This window comes from Neoarius graeffei, chromosome 3 (assembly GCF_027579695.1).
Source record: "Neoarius graeffei isolate fNeoGra1 chromosome 3, fNeoGra1.pri, whole genome shotgun sequence".
In the NCBI taxonomy this organism is placed as follows: Eukaryota; Metazoa; Chordata; class Actinopteri; order Siluriformes; family Ariidae; genus Neoarius; species Neoarius graeffei.
This window is the reverse complement of record NC_083571.1, coordinates 15684783-15700514: the sequence shown is the minus strand read 5'-3', so window position 1 is coordinate 15700514 and position 15732 is coordinate 15684783. Positions and strand designations below refer to the sequence as shown.

Below are 15732 nucleotides of genomic sequence, written 5' to 3'. Positions count from 1 at the left end.
TCAAAGCCGAGAATACAGGCAAAAGGGTCGGTCAAAGCGCAAACAGTACATCAAAGGCTAAGTGAGGACAAGAACAAGAAACAGGCACAAGGATCATGAAACAAGAAATCAAGTCAATGGGTAGAAAGGCTCGATAAATGCATGCAAGTGTATCGTAATACTTCATGATGCAAATGCATCAGCACGGTCCTTAAATAGACAAAACACACAGTTCCTTAATAGACCTCAGGGATGCCTTGTTCACGGTGCATGTGCTGGAGTCCACTCGGCGCGCGTGCAGCCCGAGGTGTGCCTTCAGGTGCACATGTCACAGCGTGCAGAACTGACACTGTTTGTCCGTGTAGAATGATGTCTGCAGCACCAGATAGTTTGAGATGTCAGTGAACTCAATGGATGGATAGTTTTCCAACTCGCAGGAAAACTCCTTCTTTGATAACGTGTTGGAATCTATCCCATTGCGAAGAGCAACTTTCTGAAGGTATCTTGACCATGCATTGGCTTCTAAGCTGTGAAAATAGTCGGAGATGGTCTCACAAGCTTTTTGCAGAACGGCAGCCAAATCAGTTTGTCTGACCACCACTTCGTTCACCGGAAGTAAACTCACAAGCAAAAGTCACATGACTTAATACAACCTATTGTGGCAAGATTCATTATCTGGAATTTTCCACTGCTGGGACAGAGTGGCAACCAGAAAAAATCTGAAGTGAAAGAAATCAGGTGCAACTACAAGAAATGGATGTTTAAAAAAAAAAGAAGCAGCCTTTATTTGTCACATGCACATTCAAGGACAGTGAAATTTGTTCTCTGCATTTAACCCATCTGAAGCAGTGAACACACACACACACACACACACACACACAAGTGAGCAATGAGCACACATGCATACCCAGAGTAGTGGGCAGCTATGCTACAGCACCCGGGGAGAAGTTGGGGGTTAGGTGCCTCACTCAAGGGCGCTTCAGCCCAAGGCTTCCCCATGTTAACCTAATCATGTATTTGGACTGTGGGGGGAAAATGGAGCACCCGGAGGAAACCCACGCAGAAAGGCCCCCCATTGGCCACTGGGCTTGAACCCAGAACTTTCTTGCTGTGAGGCAACAGTGCTTACCACTGCACCACTGTGCCGCCCTGAGAAAACATAATGAAGGCTACTGGGTTTTGGTGCAAAATTAAGAAGCAAGTGTGACAGTCAAAGTATCCAGAAGAACTGTGGCTGGTTCTGCAAGATCCTCAGTAAAACCTACAGCTCATTTCCTTATTAAACTGCACTCGCTGTACCTGAGACTATTTTTTTTTTAAAGCAAAGGGTCGTCTCACACAAATATTGTCTTTGTTTTATTTATTATGGCTTACTGCTTACTGTTTATAGTATTTATGTCATTTTTAAGCCATTTTTGGTCGACAGCATTTCTTTACATATGCCTAAGACTTTTGCACAGTATTGTATTTGAACCATTAGTATCATAACCAGGTTCTATGCCCACTTTCTGGCTAATTGTTCTGAGACTCTGGATCCACTGCAACCCTGATGAATGACTGAATGATTAAAATAAAATGCATATGCCAAGTAATCAAAATGTGTACCATAGAAACAACACCGGAGACACAGAAGATTGTATTATGTAATCTCAATATGACTTGATGGAAGTAAAATCTGATGACTGCTGTCTTTAGTGCGTCACATTTTCCAGTCACAGTCCGATTCATGCTGCCATCTAGTGTTATTAATTGCATGCAATGATATAAGTAAGTGTGAAGATTTTGGTATGGATCTTTATGTTGCAATTTTAACCATGTTGTAAGAAATGATTAAAAGCTGCCTGAGAAAGGAGTCGAACCATGTGACCCTGTCTGGCTGACCTCAAACAATCATGTTTAGGAGAAGGGTTGATGATAAACAAAGATGCAAGAGAAATGAAAATGGGATTGACTGGTTAGCTAAATCAGGGACACACACTCAAAAGGACACACATTTGGAGAAGCTTTACTCTAGAGGCCGCTGTGTTGAAGACACTCTGACCCTTCATCTGACACACAGACACAATTTGATATTTTACATTTAATGACCTGACCACAGCTCCTGGGGAGTTTTATTAGGATGCAGTGCTGCAGCACAGCAACCTATTGCCTCCCCTAGGGGAGTCAATAGGTTGCAGTGCAAAGCACGCAACCTCTTGTTCTTCTGCGTGTTTCTTCTTATACTTATTCATCTTCCGTACAAATTTCGGCACTTAACCCAATAACCGTACGTCGCACACATACAAACAATATATCAAAATGTGCGGCTCGATCGGACTCGGTATGCTATTACTTTGTTCATCAAAATACGATTTTTTCGCGACGTAGTCGCGAAAAAATCATCCAAAAAACCCCATTCATTTCTATGGAATTAATTGAAAAACAACTCACTTTTTCAAACATCCGCTGCTCTGGCATGCTTTTGCCTAGAGACATGATTCAAACTCTAAAACGTAGGAAAACTTCTCCTCTGTGGATCTGGCATTCAACTTTTCTGCTAGGTTCTACACTTTTGGATCAGTCCCAGCTCAAACGCCATGTGGGTTCCGGGAGAAAATCCGGCTTTATAATGGGTGTCTATTGTGTTACACACCAGTGGAGCTAGTTTAGTTAGAGTGTAGAGAGCTTGAAAAAATAGCTCAAACTTTTGTTAGGGTTTTGCTGGGATTCGAACCTGGTTCGTTGGTGTGATGATCCAGCAAACCCCCACTAGGCCACCAGGGGAATGACTCAAATGCAGAGGCGTGAGGCAGAAGTAGAAAAAGTAACAAAAGGTTTATTTATACTATGTACACTATATACAATCCAGGGCAAAAAAAAAACAAAAACAAAAACAAAGAGTATAATTCAAAAAGAAAAAGGCAAAAATGCAAAAGCTCAGAAGATCCACAAAACACAGTACAAAGGAAACTGGAGATAAACATAACAGCACAAAGACTCCGTGACAAGAGGACTGAACTCAGGGGTATAAATACACAAACTAATTAAGGACACAGGTGAAGATAATTAGGACTAACAGGCAATTAACAAAAACACAAAACACAGGAACAGTGGCGGCCTCTAGAGGCCAAAATAAACAAGACACGAAAAGGAAATAACAGCGGCCTCTAGAGGCCAAAACAGTCCAAGTCCTAACAGGACCCCCCCCCTCTAGGAGCGTCTCCTGACGTTCCCAGGGCGATCCGGATGGGCCGAATGGAAGTCCCGACACAGTTCTTTATCTAGGACATCCCGAGCAGGAACCCAGCAGCGCTCCTCAGGACCATAGCCCTCCCAGTCCACCAGATATTGCAACCCGCCGTGGACCCGGCGGGAGTCAAGCAGGCGATGCACAGTGAACACAGTCTGCCCCTGGAAGATGCGGGGGGGTGGGGGGTTCCTAGGGGCAGGGGCATACGTAGATGTCAGTACAGGCCGCAACAGGGAAACATGGAAAGTGGGGTTGATCCTCAGAGTCCGGGGCAACTGGAGCCGGTAGGAGACAGGGTTCACCCTGCGCACCACCTTGAAGGGGCCAATGTAGCGAGGAGCAAGCTTGCGGTTCTCCACCCGCAGCGGAAGGTCCTTAGTGGACAGCCAAACCCGCTGCCCAGGGCGGAAAGTGTGTGCAGGTCTTCTGTGGCGGTTGGCCTGAGTCTGGTTGGTTCTGGAGGTCTGTATGAGGGTCTTCCTGACCTTGCTCCAGGTCTTGCGACACCGTCTCACATATTGGTTGACCGAGGGCACCCCCGCGTCCTCCTCCTGGTCCAGGAACAGAGGTGGCTGGAACCCGAATTGGCACTGGAATGGCGACAGCTTGGTGGCCGATGACTGCAGGGTGTTGTGGGTGTACTCTGCCCATGGCAGCCAGGTGCTCCATGATGTCGGGTTATCCATAGCCAGGCCTCGCAGGGTGGTTTCCAGGTCCTGGTTGAGCCTCTCCGTCTGACCATTGGACTGTGGGTGAAACCCAGAGGAGAGGCTGGCAGTGGCTCCGATGACCTTGCAGAACCCGTGCCACACTCGGGAGGAGAACTGGGGCCCTCGGTCTGAGACGATGTCCTGTGGAAGACCAAAGACTCGGAAGACATGATTAAATATAAGTTTCGCTGTTTCAAGAGCAGAGGGGAGTTTGCACAGAGGTATGAAGCGGCAGGCCTTGGAGAATCTGTCAACAATGACCAAAATGACCATGTTACCTTGTGACTCAGGGAGACCCGTGATGAAGTTGACTGCCACGTGGGACCAGGGACGCCGGGGAATGGTCAGAGGATGCAGGAGACCCTGGGGACGCTGTCGTGGGTTCTTGGTTCTGGTGCAAACCTCACAGGACAGGACAAATGACCTTACTTCCTGCTCCATGTTAGGCCACCAGAAGCGTCTTTTCAGGAAGTCCAGGGTCCTCCGAGCTCCCGGGTGGGCGGTGAGAGGGGAAGAGTGACCCCACTGGAGAACCTTGGCCCGGGCTTGATGTGGGACGTACAAGAGGCCCGGTGGCCCCGTCCCAGGACCGGGGTCCTGGCGTTGGGCTCGTCGAACAGCCTCCTCAATACCCCAGCGGACAGGGGCCACAATCCGGGACACAGGGATAATAGGCCCGACTTCATTCTCCCTGTTAGTGGCAGAGAACAGCCTGGACAGTGCGTCAGGTTTGGTGTTCTTGGAGCCGGGACGGTACGAGAGGGTGAAGTCAAACCGACTGAAAAACAGGGCCCACCTAGCCTGTCGAGGGTTCAGTCTCTTGGCTTGCTGAAGGTACTCCAGGTTCTTGTGGTCAGTCCAAACCAGGAATGGATGTTGCGCTCCCTCCAGCCAGTGCCTCCACTCCTCAAGGGCCAGTTTGACCGCTAACAGTTCTCGATCCCCCACATCGTACCGGGACTCCGCAGGACTCAGGCGGTGGGAGAAGTAAGCGCAGGGGTGCAGCTTTCCTTCCGAACGTTGAGAGAGTACCGCGCCGACACCACTGTCCGAGGCGTCCACCTCCACGATGAATGGTTGGGAGGTGTCCGGGAGGACCAGAATGGGTGCCGTGCAGAAGCGGGCCTTGAGGTCTTTGAACGCCTTTTCTGCCTGAGGAGACCAGCCATAAGATCCACCTGTCCCTTTGGTGAGGTCTGACATGGGTGCTGCCACAGAACTGAAGTTCCTGATGAACTTGCGGTAGAAGTTAGCGAATCCTAAGAACCGCTGAACCTCCTTAACGGACTTGGGAGTAGGCCAGTCCCGGACGGCCAGGGTCTTGGCAGGGTCCATTTGGAGTTGGCCTGTCCGTACAATAAATCCCAGAAAGGAGACCTCGGGAACATGAAATTCGCATTTCTGGGCCTTGGCGAACAGATTGTTCTGTAGCAGCCTCTGGAGAACCTGGCGGACATGGTGGCGGTGCTCCTGCACGGTCTTGGAAAAGATAAGGATGTCGTCGAGGTAGACAAAGACGTACAGGTTAATCATGTCCCTTAAGACGTCGTTGATTAGGGCCTGAAAAACAGCTGGTGCGTTGGTGAGTCCGAAGGGCATCACCTGGTATTCGTAGTGCCCAGACGGGGTGTTAAAGGCAGTCTTCCACTCGTCTCCCTGTCGGATACAGATGAGGTGGTATGCGTTCCGTAGGTCCAACTTGGTGAAGACGGTGGCGCCTTGGAGCAGGTCGAAAGCAGTGGACATCAGCGGAAGGGGATATCGGTTGCGCACAGTGATCTTGTTCAGGCCCCTGTAGTCAATACATGGTCGAAGCCCCCCATCCTTCTTGCCGACAAAGAAGAAGCTGGCACCAGCAGGTGAGGTGGAGGGTCGAATGAACCCAGAGACCAGGGCGTCTTTGAGGTATTCCTCCATAGCCTTGCGTTCTGGCTGAGAGAGGGAAAACAGTCTGCCACGAGGAGGGGTAGTCCCAGGGAGCAAGTCGATGGCACAGTCGTAGGCCCGGTGTGGAGGAAGAACGGCGGCCCTGCTCTTGCTGAAGACCTCCTTGAGATCCCAGTACTCTGTGGGAACTTGAGATAACTCGGTGAGATCAGGGGGCTCGGCAGGAGACACAAGAGAGCTAGAGAGCAGACAAGAGGCATGGCATGCAGGGCCCCATTCCACAACCTGGCTTGTTACCCAGTCTATGCGAGGGTTGTGGCGAGTAAGCCAAGGAAGGCCTAGAATAACTGGGAACTCAGGTGAAGGAATCAGGTGCAGGGATATTTCTTCCTTGTGACCTTGAGACTGGAGGAAGACTGGAGAAGTAACTTGAGTGACTCTTCCATCACCTAACGCTTGGCCATCGAGGGCAGACACAGACAGAGGGACTTCAAGAGGTGCAGTAGGTATATTGATGCTTTGGGCGAAGTGAATATCCATAAAGTTCCCAGCCGCCCCTGAGTCTATCAAAGCTTGACAAGAGTGGACAGACTCACCCCAGGAGATGGAGACCGGGATGTAGATTCCTTGGCCAGGGAGTCCGGGAGAGAGGGTAGGCCCCGTCACAACCCTCCCTCGGCTGGACGGGGCGGTCCTTTTCCCAAGAGTTCAGGACATGATGCTCGGAAGTGACCAGGCTTGCCACAGTAGATGCAGCACTTGTCCCTCCTTCTGCGCTCCCTCTCAGATGCGGAGAGGCGAGTACGACCCACTTGCATGGGTTCTGGACAGTCACTGAAGGAGGTAGACGGTCTCCAGGTAGAGGTAGGGAGGCTGGGGGGGCTCAAGGCTTGGTGGCGTTCTCTCATCCTGTTGTCCAGACGAATAGCATGTGAGATGAGGGTTTCGAGGTCACTTGGGCATCCAATAGAGGCCAGACCGTCCTTGATGGGGTCAGACAGACCATGGTGGAAGGCTGACACCAGGGCAGTCTCGTTCCATCCACTTACTGCTGCGAGTGTTCGGAACGAGATGGCGTAATCTGCGACGCTTCCTCCTTGCCGGATGGACATGAGCTTTTGGGCTGCGTCGGTACTGATGTCTGCCTGATCGAAGACCCGAAGCATCTCTTCAGAAAACAGCTGGAAATCAAAGCACTCAGGTCCCTGTCTTTGCCAGATAGCAGTAGCCCAGGCTCGCGCCTTACCAGCTAATAAGGTGATCACAAAGGCAATCTTGCGGCGATCCGTAGTGTAGGTGGTAGGCTGAAGCTCAAAGGTGAGTTGACACTGGGTAAGGAACTCTCGGCACTCACTGTGCTTGCCGTCATACCTCTGTGGTGCAGGAAGGCTGGGTTCGCGAAGTGAAGAAGGCAGCATGGCAGGAGGCACTGGAGCAGGAGTGGGAGCTGGATCAGGAGCAGGAACTGGATCAGGAGCAGGAACTGGATCAGGAGCAGGAGATGCAGGCAGAGATGTCAGCTGTGCCAGGGTTTTCCCAATTTTCTGAAGCAGTTCCTCGTGGCGAGCAAGGGCCTCACGTTGGCTGGTGAGCGTACGTCCATGAGCGTCCATGGTCGCTCCGAAGCGTGTCGGAGCTGCCATAATTCCCTGAAGGTTGGCCGGGTAGACAGTTGAAGCAGCCTCTGCTGAGTCGGTCATGACGGAGTCTTTCTGTTAGGGTTTTGCTGGGATTCGAACCTGGTTCGTTGGTGTGATGATCCAGCAAACCCCCACTAGGCCACCAGGGGAATGACTCAAATGCAGAGGCGTGAGGCGGAAGTAGAAAAAGTAACAAAAGGTTTATTTATACTATGTACACTATATACAATCCAGGGCAAAACAAAAAAAAAAACAAAAACAAAGAGTATAATTCAAAAAGAAAAAGGCAAAAATGCAAAAGCTCAGAAGATCCACAAAACACAGTACAAAGGAAACTGGAGATAAACATAACAGCACAAAGACTCCGTGACAAGAGGACTGAACTCAGGGGTATAAATACACAAACTAATTAAGGACACAGGTGAAGATAATTAGGACTAACAGGCAATTAACAAAAACACAAAACACAGGAACAGTGGCGGCCTCTAGAGGCCAAAATAAACAAGACACGAAAAGGAAATAACAGCGGCCTCTAGAGGCCAAAACAGTCCAAGTCCTAACAACTTTCTCGCTTAAACTGCGTTTTCAGCCACAAATTTCACTCTACAGACATGATTTTCTCAAAAGTAGTAGTCACACTTGTCCTGATTCACACAATGTGTCCACCTAACTGATAGGATTTACAGTTTTTGAATGAGAAGCCTCAAAGTAACGAGAGGACAGCAAGTCTGCCTCATTGACTCCCATTATAAACCTGGCAAAAAAGTCACTCGTTTTTAACTCGCTCTAGTGTCCTCATTTTTCACACTAGTGACAAAAAAATTACATCTATGTGTTCAGGAGACCCTTGTAGCGCTCACTGTGAAAGAATTTTGTGAATAGCTGCTTTCGTTTTCGAGCTATTCATCGTTGTTCGAGGCCTGCTCCTGAGCAAAAAACAGCAGAAAACTGACAAGATCTTGTGTGACTCAGCTCTCCTGCTCAGGACCGTCGCCATGACGACTGGGGCCAGTGAGGGAGCAGAGAGGGGAGGGGCTGCTGTCTCAAGCACACACAATCACAGCATTGTAGCATCCTAGCAGGTCACACATTCACGGCCAGCAAACATGCGTGACCAAATTGCTTTGCGCACTGCATCCTCTCACGATTTCCCGCAGGGGAATTGTCCGGTCTAGTTTTACTCATGTTATGGCATAGTTTATTGTGCTGAGTTTTACAAATCCTAATAATTATCCATAGAAGCCAAGTTCAGTGTTTCCCACAGACCAGGTAGCAATTTGTGGTGCTCCACTGTGCTGATGAGGGAATCATGCGCGGTGGTGTCATGGCGGTCGGTGGAGTTGGTCATTGGGGTGTATGCAAAGTGTTTACAGCGGGCTGTGTTCAAACACACAGAATTTTTCTTCAGAGTCACCTGCTGGGACTATTTTAAAGCTACAAGAAGCATTTGAGATTATTCAGTTCAATCTAAATTCTTTTAAGTTCTTTAAGAGAAGACAGCTAAAACAGTTTTTACCAGAACCCTGCCTGGTTTCATTCCTTGACCCAACTTTACATTACAGGTCAGGCCATTAGTTTGCTGGGCTTGATGTTGGTGGAAAACCTGCCTTTTAAATTTATGAAAATTACTCACCAAAATTGAAAAGTTTAGTTTTTACCTTAGTTTTTTGCCTTTTTGGTGACAATCATTCTTTAGTTGACATTCAAGGAATAAATTGCAAAAAACAAGCTGGAGGTTTTTATTTTAAATACTGAACTCAACACTTACCTCAACCAATACTAAAATGAAAAATAGTATAATGTAACAAAATAATAATAAAATCTCATAATTAGATGTAAGAAACCACTTAAGGTAACACCAAGGCAACTAACAATAATGAAAAAGCATTACCCTAATTGGTGCAAAGCCTGCATGCCCTATCAGAACATTTAATTCCGCGTGGCTTCCTGAAAAAAAACTCAAGTGCCCTATGCGAGCAGTATGCGTGGAGAGGAGGAGTGGGCGAATCACCTGCCAGTGTGTGTGCGTATCAGTGATGATTTATCTACTTCACCAATAAAGCTAATAAAGATGTTTCTTAAAATATTCAGATTTTATGCTTCAGGTAGCATCAACTAGGCATCCCCCCGAGTATAACATTTTATTTAGGCTAGTAGGAAATCCTTATTTATTGTGAATGTCAAACCATTATTAATAACTTGCATGAATGCTGAAGCGGGATAAACGGGATAATGCAATAAGGCCAGTTCCTCGCGTCAAGCTGCTACTGTATGCATCAAAATTGGTTTATAGCCCAACTCAGGGACGTCCGTTTCATGTAAGCCAAGAAGGCTATGATAAAGCTCATCATGAGCACGACGTAGGCTACCTTTTAAAATGAGGGGTCGGAAGGCAAATCGGGAAGGATGCATTATTTTTAATTAGCCTAACAGGCCTACATGCAGTCCAGGTATATGCGCAATGACAGGCCTGTGTACACACCTCTCCGTCTCTCTCTCTGTGTGTGGGTGTGTGTGTGCGCGTGCGTATGAATGAGAAGAAAGAGCACTATGAATGAATGGAACGATACGCAACGGATTTTTTTTTTTTAAATCGCGAGTCTGATTGTGTGGCGATAGGAATCCATTGTGTGGTGCTGCGCCACACAATGGTCTATGTATGGGAAACCCTGAAGTTGAACAACATGACATAATTACCTAATAATTACATGGATTATAACAATGTGATCATGAAGAGATCTTTACCCTTTAATTGAACACACACACACACACACACACATATACACTCAGCTGTTTTTCATTAATATGGTTGAGTTAATTAACAATTTCTGATGAGAATAAATGGTGTAGATTTATGTCTTTTTCAAACTCAGTTCATGATTGATTTTTATAAGGCAAAAAAAAAAATCAATAAATAATTGCAGCATTATTATTATTGTGGCAGTGGGGGCGTGGTCAAGCGTCGGTCTGTGACTGGAGGGCGGAGTCAGGGAAGGTAAGTGGCAGAATCACTACACCTGATGTGAATTAACCTGTGTTTGTGGGTCTTCCCAGCAGCTGCGCTCTATTTAAGGAAGAGAGCGAGAGCAGAGCGGGCTCTCTCCCGACCAGAACACGCGTGTGTGTGGCGCGCGTGTGTGCGTATATATATATATATATATATATATATATATATATATATATATATATATATAAAATGAATAAAGGTGTAGAAGCTGACAATAAAAGAGTTATTGAGAACTCAGTACTGGCCTGCCGTGCTTCTGTGCTCCACCCACCTAGAACACTTGCTACAGTGGTGCCGAAACCCGGGAATTGGAGCGCCGAAGCAGAACAGCTCCATGGAGTCCTCCCCTTTCACCGAGCTGGTCCACGCCCTCACCACGGCCCAGCAAAGCCAGCACCAGGCACTAGTCGCCCTCCAGAAGGAACAGGAACAGCGGTTCGAGGCCCTGGTGCTAGCTCAGCAGGAAGAGTGACAGGCGTTCCGGCACCTCTTCACGTCGGCGGGGCCGCCCTCCTTCACCCTGACGAAGATGGGCCCGCAGGACGACCCCGAGGCCTTCCTCACGTTCTTTGAGCAGGTGGCAAAGACCTCAGGGTGGCCGATGGAACAGCGCGGCACACCTCCTCCCCCTGCTAACGGGAGAGGCGCAGCTGGCTGCACTACAGCTCCCCACCGACCGCCCTACACGGACCTTCGCCGGGCCGTCCTCCAGTGTGGGGCGCACCCCCGAGCAACAACGGCAGCGTTGCGCTTGGAGGAAGTTGGCCGGCCGTTCGCGTTTGGCCAGCAACTCCGGGACGCCTGTGGGCGGTGGGTGAGGGCCGACAACCGTGACGCCGAGGGGATCATCGACCAGGTGGCGCTGGAGCAGTTCATCATGCGTCTACCAGCTGGAGCTGCAGAGTGGGTCCAGTGCCACCGGCCGGCGTCACTGGATCAGGCAATTGAGCTGGTGGAGGACCATTTGGCGGCTGTCCCAACAGCAGGACAGCAGACAACCTCTTCTCCTCCCTCTCCTCCCGTGTCTCCTCCTTGCCCCATTCCCCCACCGCGGAGGCGGGGGCCCGCCGCACCCGCGGTGCCCTCCTGTTTCTCCCGTCTGTGTCCATCTCTCCCCCCCGTCAGGTGAGTGAGCCCCAGAGCACCAGTGCAGAGAGGAAGCCCGGGCCGGTTTGCTGGCGCTGCGGGGAGCCGGGCCACCTCCAACAGCAGTGCTCGGTAATGGAGGTGGGCACGGTGGCTCGGATCCCCGACGCGCCAGGAGCCGCCCTCGATCGGGCCAGAGCGTATCGCATACCGGTGAGTATCCAAGGGGATACATATCAGGCGTTGGTGGATTCTGGTTGTAATCAGACCTCAATCCACCAAAACCTGGTGCAAGACGAGGCATTGGGGAGAGCACAATTGGTGAAGGTGTTGTGTGTGCACGGGGATGTTCACAGCTACCCTTTAGTGTCAGTCCACATTTTTTCGAGGGGAAAAATTTATAGTGAAGGCAGCGGCAAATCCTCACCTTACCCACTCTATAATTTTGGGGACGGATTGGCCGGGATTTGGGGAATTAATGAGGCACCTAGTAAAGAGTGAGTCCTGCCGTAGTTTAATAAGGGGAGGTCCCGGTGTCACGTTGGCGGGAGCAGCTGTCACAGAGCAGTCTATGTCAGCTCCGCGTCAGAGTGAGGAGCCGCCGGCTCCTCCTCTCTCTCTTGGGGAATCCTTCGCAGATTTTCCATTAGAGCAGTCGCGAGACGAGACTCTGCAGCATGCATTTGACCAAGTAAGAGTAATTGATGGTCAAACACTCCAGCCAAACACCATCCTGTCCTTCCCCTACTTCACGATTATGAAGGATAGATTATACAGAGTGACGCGGGACACTCAAACTAAAGAGCGAGTCATGCAGCTTTTGATTCCGAAGAGCCACTGGGAATTGGTATTCCAGGTGGCTCACTTTAATCCCATGGCTGGACACTTAGGGCAGGATAAAACACTAGCCCGAATAATGGCCCGGTTCTATTGGCCAGGGATTCACGGTGATGTCCGTAGGTGGTGTACGGCGTGCCGCGAATGCCAGTTAGTAAATCCAGCGGCCATCCCAAAAGCGCCTTTGCGCCCTCTCCCATTAATTGAGACCCCGTTCGAAAGAATTGGGATGATCTCGTCGGGCCATTAGATCGGTCAACACGGGGGTACCGCTTTATATTAGTTCTGGTGGACTATGCAACGCAATACCCGGAAGTGCTGCCTCTTCGCAATATCTCAGCACACAGTATTGCGGAGGTGCTCTTCCGCGTTCTCCCCTGAGTTGGAATCCCGAAAGAGATTCTGACTGATCAAGGCACCGCGTTTATGTCACGTACAATAAATGAACTGTATAGGTCGTTGGGTATTAAGCCGATCCGCACCAGCATGTATCACCCACAAACGGACGGTTTAGTTGAACGGTTCAATCGCACGCTCAAGAATATAATTAAATTCATAAGTGAGTACGCATGTAATTGCGATAAGTGGCTCGAATCCTTGTTGTTTTCAGTGGGAGAGGTCCCACAAGCCTCCACGGGGTTCTCCCCGTTTTAATTGTTATACGGGCATAAGCCGCGCAGCATTCTAGATGTGCTGCAGGAAAACTGGGAGGAGGGACCTTCACCAAGTAAAAATGAAATCCAATATGTTATTGACCTGCGCGCAAAACTCCACACCCTCACCCACCTAACCCAGGAGAATTTGCGGCAGGCCCAAGAACGACAAACCCACCTGTACAACAAGGGAACGCGCCTCAGGGAGCTTGCACCAGGAGATAAAGTACTCGTACTGTTGCCCACATCGAGCTCCAAATTAGTCGCCAAGTGGCAAGGACCCTTTGAGGTCACATGGTGAGTCGGGGATGTTGACTATGAGGTGAGGCGAATAGACAGGGGTGGGGCGCTACAGGTTTACCACCTCAATCTGCTCAAACTCTGGAACGAGGAGGTCCCCGTGGTGTTGGTGTCGGTGGTTCCGGAGAAGGCGGAGCTGGGGCCGGAGGTTCAAAAGGGAACCTCTCCGTACCCTCACGCATCACGTACCTCTCCGGTCCCCTGTGGAGACCACCTCTCCCTGACCCAACTCGCGGAGGTTGCCCAGTTGCAGACCGAGTTTTCGGGCGTATTCTCGCCCCTGCCCGGCCGCACCAACCTCATAGGGCACCACATTGAGATGCCCCTGGGGGTGGTAGTGCGTAGCCGCCCTTACAGGCTACCCAAACACAAGAAAAAAAGTGGTTCGGGAAGAACTTGAGGCCATGCTCGAAATGGGCATCGTCAAGGAGTCCCACAGTGACTGGAGCAGCCCGGTGGTCTTGGTTCCCAAGGCCGATGGGTCGGTCCGGTTCTATGTAGACTATAGGAAGGTCAACGCGGTGTCTAAATTTGACACGTACCCAATGCCTCGTATTGATGAGTTGCTCGATCGACTAGGCACGGCTCGCTTTTACTCGACACTGGATTTAACAAAGGGTTATTGGCAGATCCCCTTGACTCCATTATCCCGAGAAAAAACGGCCTTTTCAATTTAACAATTGAGTCAGCTAAATTGTATTTTAATGCAATGATTATGTCACATATGTCTTACTGTTTAACCAGTCGGGCATCAGCTAATGTCACAACTTTAAAAGCCATTACAACATTATACAAACAAGCACTGAAAATTTTAGACAGAAAACCCAAAACATACCATCACTGTCATATATTGAAAAACACAAACTATTGGACTGGAATAACTATGTTAAATACAATGACGCTGTTTTAATTTACAAAATCCTTCATGGTTTGGCCCCTCCTCCCCTACAGACATTTATTACGAAAAGCACAAACAGGGCAACCAGAGCCAGTTCCAGGGGTGATTGCTCTGTTCCACTTAGGAAGAGCGCTTTTAGCCAGGCTGTATTCTCATACAGAGCTTCTCACACCTGGAACACCATTCCTAGCACAATTAGAGAACTACAAACGTTCAACTCATTTAGTAAACAGGTAAAATTATGGCTATTGGATAATCAACACTGTCAACATAACTCTGCATAGTCTGTATTTGCATTTGTTTTTTTTTCTCTTTTTGTTTGTTTTTAACTAATTTTACATTATTTACTTAATCAATGTGTGCAATATTTTTTATTTATTTATTTTAACAATCTGTGCAAGACTTGTTTTTATTTTCTTAGGGACCATCAACCTGTCTAGGGACAAAAGATGGAAATTAGCCTTTTGGCTACAATCTTGTATATTTTGCATTTTTTAAATGTTATTAATATATGCTGTCCCTTTGTTAAATAAATAAACTTTCAAACTTTCCACACCGTTCGGCTTACACCAGTTTGTCACACTTCCTTTTGGGCTGTTTGGGGTGCCCGCTACGTTTCAGCGGCTGATGGATAGGGTCCTTCGCCCCCACGCCTCCTATCTCGACGATATCATTATCTATAGTAATGACTGGCCGAGGCACCTCCAACATCTGAGGGCCGTCCTTAAGTCGCTGAGGCGGGCGGGCCTCACAGCCAACCCAAAGAAGTGTGCGGTTGGGCAGGTGGAAGTACGGTATCTGGGCTTCCACTTGGGCAACGGGCAGGTGCGTCCCCAAATTAACAAGACAGCGGCAATTGGGGCCTGCCCGAGGCCCAAAACCAAAAAGGGGGTGAGACAGTTCCTGGGGCTGGCTGGCTATTATCGTAGGTTTATACCTAATTATTTGGACGTCACCAGCCCACTGTGTGATCTGACTAAAAAGGGGGCACCAGATCCGGTCCAGTGGACGGAGCAATGCCAGCGGGCTTTTTCTGAGGTAAAGGCTGCACTGTGTGGGGGGCCACTGTTACACTCCCCTGACTTTTCTCTCCCTTTTATATTGCAGACGGACGTGTCGGACAGAGGACTGGGGGCTGTTTTCTCCCAGGAGGTGGAGGATCGCCCAGTGCTGTATACAAGTCGAAAGCTGTCAGTGCGTGAGGGGCGCTACAACACCATAGAGAAGGAGTGCCTGGCCATCAAATGGGCAGTCCTCACCCTCCGTTACTACCTGCTTGGACGCCCTTTCACCCTCTGTTCGGACCACGTGCCCCTCCAGTGGCTCCACTGCATGAAGGATGCCAATGTGCGGATCACCCGTTGGTATCTGGCACTCCAACCCTTTAACTTCAAGGTGGTCCACAGGCCGGGGGCGCAGATGGTCGTGGCGGACTTCCTCTCCCGTCGGGGGGGGGGGGGGGGGGGGGGGGGCAGGGGGGAGTCGGCTGGTGGGGGTGTGGTCAAG

The 15732-nt window shown here is 49.5% G+C and overlaps 1 pseudogene; it reads left to right on the top strand.

The window, feature by feature from the left end:
- The first annotated feature begins 8440 nt into the window (after positions 1 to 8440).
- The window catches only part of LOC132882502 (gap junction Cx32.2 protein-like), a 32152-nt pseudogene continuing 24860 nt past the window's right edge, over positions 8441 to 15732 (top strand).